The following is a 5,498-nucleotide window of genomic DNA, read 5'->3' on the forward strand; positions in this document are numbered from 1 at the left end:
GACATTTATGGTGACCGTATCCTGTTTGGGAACATATACCATATTTACGTGCATAAAGAATATCACCAGCATCCATTTGGTTCAGTATCCGTATTCTTTTTTGCAGTTACCGGTGACGTAAATAATACTTGTTACACATTATTTTAAATGGTTCCGACAGCTAATAATGCTCAACACCAATTGGTTGGAAGCGGCCACTATAGGTGTTTACATATGCAACAACACTATATTCTTTATCAACGTACCTCGTCGCCGCAAAACTTGTATGTTGAAAGCACTTCATGGCATATGAGCATGATAAGTGATAGATCGACCATTTCCCACATGAACATAATCTTCTGGATTTATTGATGGTGTGGGTATTATTACCGCGATTTTGATACAGACCAGTACGAACTTCAATAATATTTTGCTCGTTGCAGTACTGCAAAATTGTATGTCATGCTCGCTTCCTATATTTCTCAAATCGTTACATCAGTCGTGGCATAAATTCAACACCTATTTCCATCAATGACGATGCATTTTGGGATCTTTCAACAAACCTCTCTGCCATCTGCTTGAATGACATACGTACCATGGCAGTGGCAAGCAATCCACGAATAGACTTCAACAACCCGTTGAAAGACTCTGACACGTTTGTAGTCAAAATTTCCCATCTTTTACCACCATCCTTATGCAAAGTCCACTTATCAAGCTTATGTTGCATCAACCAACAATAAGCTTTTGGGTCTTCTTGCCTAATCAATCTCATTCGCCTCCTGAATTTACACTCTTGATGATCTGTTGCAGCCATCCACATTAAATCATATGAGCTCTTGTTCGGATGAGCTTACTAAAAGTTGGCCTTCAAGTGCTTAACACAGTAATGGTGGTAGGCATACGGTTCCTTCTATGCATCTAAAGTCTGTATAGAACTTAAAATACCACCATGGCGATAAGATATTAGACAAATACCTGAACATTGTCTGACAATGTGCTCCTTCAAGTGGATCAAAAATAATGTCCAAGTCTCTTGACTTTCATCGGCACAAATAGAAAATGTAGAGGAAATATGCTTCCATTAGCATCTACTGCAACAACGATCAATATTTTAATATCACACTTTTCATAGATATGAGTGCCATCTATGGAGATTACTGACTGACAAAGCACAAAACCATCAATTGCTGGTTTAAATGCTCAAAAGACATATCTGAATATGAATTCTGGCATTCTCGGACTCCGCTCAAGCTTCTATTCAACAATAGTCCCGGGGTTAACATGTTGCAAAGTAGCCATGTACCTGGGTGGAGCATCAAATAACTTATCCCAGTTACCATAAATAATCTCAAACGCACGTTTACACCCGAGAAATGCCTTTCTTTTGGTAATAGTACAGCCATATACCTGGTGGACAGATGTTATACACTCTTTAATCTTGTATCTTATGGACGATTTGATGTGCGGAATCAAGACAAGAGAAATCAAGTCAACATTCAAGTTAGAATAATTCCCACTGAATGTGTCCATATCACAATGTGGGTGCCAATCTATTTCTCCACAACCTACATATTTATTTTCAGCTTTCCCGCACGCAACATCCATCGACAACCTTGAAACTATCTACGACAAATAACCTTATATACCTCTGGATATGACTCATGAACCTCGATATCACGATACTCTTTTATGTTGTACATTCGCACTGCCCTGCTAAGGTATGCTTTATCAACAAAAAACATATTCTTTAACAGTACCATTGGTCTAGATTCATCCCACATTGCTGTCCGAATATCATCAAGATCCCCTGTGAGGGCATCCACATCCGACATACTGGGTAACTGATCAAGGTAGGGAATTGCCCTTGAATGAAAGGGCACATGAGACTCCTACACTCTGGGTCTAACAGAAGGTGGAGTTTGCATATATGGAGCATGCTCATTGGTGGCATCATGCTCCCTCGGTAAATCAGGTTGCTCCTTCTCATTCTCATTAATAAAGCGTGTATCCTTATCATCGTCGCCCTCATCAGAGAAGGGCGTATTTTATCCAGGCTCATTAGCATTATTGTAATAATCACTATCATCTTCCCGACTCTGTGCATCTGCTAGATCCTGATTAAATATATCGTCCTCGGGCAATTGAGTAAGGACAGGACCTTCAAGTTGCTTGTTTTCACTGTACAACCAATAAAATAATGAGTTTCTCAAATTCTTCCCAATATTATATATTAACTTTATCTCTTAACTTACAATTCATAATCTGTTGATATCCCATGATACACATTATCGAGTTGCTGATGACTCCCTAATGGACTACCATGATCCAAAACACCAACATTGGGCATATTCTAACTGTTGGTTCGTTCATAATTTAAAAACTTCATATCTGGCTGGTACCCCCTTTGGAATATATGAGTGTTAGTACGAATATGAGACATAAAAAAAATTAAGACAAAGAAAAATAAAAATTTATCACTCGGTATGTGAATTTTGTAAACTTGGGGAAGAAATTATGTCCTTGCTCCTCATTCGCCCGTGGAAATAAGTTTAGATTTGGCCAAACTCTTTCAACTGGAACCTGTTCGAATAAAACTGCTCCAAAAATACCACCCGATGATCGAGGATCATCCCTATTTTGCAGAACCTCAATATTGCGAACGTCTTCAGACTTGACTCACATTTTCAACATTTTTATCACAAGAAGTTTCCGGTGTTCATTCAGAGTCCTCAAAAAATCTTTCAGAGTTTCATAGTCTTTGATGTTAAACTCAGCATAACAAGCAACCCCTTGCGGAGTAAGAGAATATGGATATCTTTTGGTTACTTTAATATTAACCGAACGTTTCCTCACACTCATTTTTTTTACATATCAACGATATCAATCTATCGTACTCCAATATAAGTGGCAACTTAACAATACACTATGGAGAAAAACTATATTGTACTGAGTTATTCTCCACGATAACCTCCCCCCTCCCACAATATAATGCAACCCTAATTTTTCGTTCTTTAGACATTATGGCAAAATTCTCAAAAAGTTAAGTAAACAAATATTTCGGAATGAGTAAAGGAAAATAAAAAGGATGCAGAAGAAACTTTTTTGGAATAGATTTTTGAAGAAATAATGAAGCTCCTTAAATAAGCAAACAAGTTGTGCAGGGGGTACAATAATTGGAGGTGTGGCACGCCGTCCACTATATATATATATATATATATATATATATATATATATATATATATATATATATATATATATATATATATATATAGTGGACGGCGTGCCTATATATGGGCGCTATACCTTCCCGCCATTTTAGTTCAAATAAAGCGCGGTTATTCACCGCACTATAGCTTAACGGACAAACGTGCCGTTAAGGTGTAGCGCATGCAATCCATGCGCTATACATAAAATGGTCATCAATTGTTTTTTCACCCATTTTTATGCTTTGTGTCAAAAAAAAGCCACACTTTAGTTCCGGTTTCTTCCTGTGAAAGCTGTATCACCTATGAAGATGTGTAAATATGCAATTTTGTTCGGCTTGTAGGACGTGTTATCAGCTAAACCATGTTGTGCACTGTCTGCTAGAATGCCCTTATAGTCCCAAAATTTGGCTGTTAACTTTGTTAACCTATGATATTGTAGCTCATTTCACTCTTGCTTTGCTTAATTTTGTTACTTACTTTCTAAGTATCCATGTTGATACAAACCAGAGCTTCTCATTGGAGAAATGGAATGGAAAGAGATGTTACATGTTAGCTGCAAGGTCGCTTAAAATTGTTTGGGGTGTCGCACCTACATATTGGAGATGGATTTCCTTTGCCGAGTCCAGGTATGTCAAATTAGTAGCAAACTTGTAGCACTTTTACTTTCTAGTAACTCTTAAGAAGATTGGAGATCTCTTTAGGAGATATCTTTTTTTTATTTGAAGTTGATTTTGTGTATGTATATGGTAGTAGGTTCTCAGAAGTTGCTGAGCTTCTTGACGTCTGCTAGTTTGACCTTTCTGGAAAAATAAACATCAATATACTCTCACCTAATACTAGATATGCTGCTTATCTCATCTTCACGACAAAATTCAAGACCTATGGATTTGGAAACCAACCTGCAGAGAGCTCGGTAAGAATTAATGGACATGATAGAGAAACACAGACAATTTATTTGGATCCTCAGGGAGGTTAAAGACACAAGTACCAAGTAGTCCCGAGACACTTAGGAATATTCACCCACCACTGGCTCATTATTGAGACACGAAGTGGATACACCCTATGAACCAGAAGGCCGTTATCCGAAGCAGAGAAGTGATGGGTGGAGGGAGAATTCTTTGTCAAGAGGGGAGAAGAAACTGAACTGGAGATGAGCTTGAAAGAGCTGATAGACTTATATTTAGTTTTAGTCATTCAGTTGTTAGGCATTTGATAGACTGGATTGGTTATAGCTGAGGTGTTTAGAGTTTTAAATTCAGTTCATTTAGATGATTTAATTAGGAATCAGTGTAGTTAATGGGCATAACTGGGGTAGGATAGGAATTCCAGGTAACTCAGGGGGTAATTGGGAAGTTTGAAATTAGAAAATGGCTTAGTTGAATATTCTGTCAGGAAGTACTAATGGACCATTAAATTATTCTATTTGCTTAATGATAGTGGGAAACAAGACATAATGGTATAGGGGGTAATAATAAAAGCTAAAAGGATACACATAGTAGAGGAATATTACAAGCTGGAAAGTAAAAGAAACATGTAGGCAATAATAAAAGATCTCTTTTACAACTGTAAAGAGAAAAAGTGGGCTGGAAAGGGGTTCAAGAGTTGGGTATAAATATGGGGGATCAATTTTAGGGAAAGGGAAAAAAAAGGAGAACATTCTGAGAACTCTAAGGAGTAACATTGTTCCATTGAGTGATTGGTGATTTCTAAAATTTCCTTAAGGCTGAAACAATTTCTGGTCAGTTGATAGTTGAAATAAGTTGAAGTCAAGTCAGGTTAAGGTCTTTTTTGTTCATTCGTTTGAATTGAAAGTGTTTTCCTGGGCTGGTATTTCACTTTTCTGGGTTGGAAATTGATTGAAAACTGTTGCTGATCACTGCACTTGCTACTGTCTTGCTGCTGCTGTCTTCTTCTTGAACTGCAATCTCATTTGTCCTTATTTTGATTGCTGTAATCAGGTACACATTCGAAACTCTGATGTAATTATGAGCTTGAACAAGGAATAAATTGCACGCTTGCTTGGTTATGAGAACTGCTGCTGGCTGATGGACTTAAATGGATGCTAGAATTGTTAAGCATTATTAAGCAGTGATTTGTTGTATATAAACTTTGGATTTATTTTTATTCATGGACTGTTAGCTGATTCAGGGTCTTCTGATGCGAATTTTGTAGTCATTAGGTGACAATTGGATCTGATTTAAACTTCCAATTGATATTATTGAATGTTAATTGAAGCTACTGAAAATCGATTTGAGCCCAGTCATGATTTAATGTTGAGGTCAACTCAGATGTGATAACAATTTAACTGGACTA

At 37.2% G+C, this 5,498-nt stretch overlaps 1 pseudogene; it reads left to right on the top strand.

The window, feature by feature from the left end:
- Nucleotides 1-3,503: 3,503 nt before the first annotated feature.
- On the top strand, nucleotides 3,504-4,398 carry LOC107830068 (F-box protein PP2-B11-like; annotated as a pseudogene).
- The last annotated feature ends 1,100 nt before the right edge of the window (nucleotides 4,399-5,498 follow it).

The sequence above is a fragment of the Nicotiana tabacum genome, chromosome 8 (assembly GCF_000715075.1).
Source record: "Nicotiana tabacum cultivar K326 chromosome 8, ASM71507v2, whole genome shotgun sequence".
Taxonomy (NCBI): Eukaryota; Viridiplantae; Streptophyta; class Magnoliopsida; order Solanales; family Solanaceae; genus Nicotiana; species Nicotiana tabacum.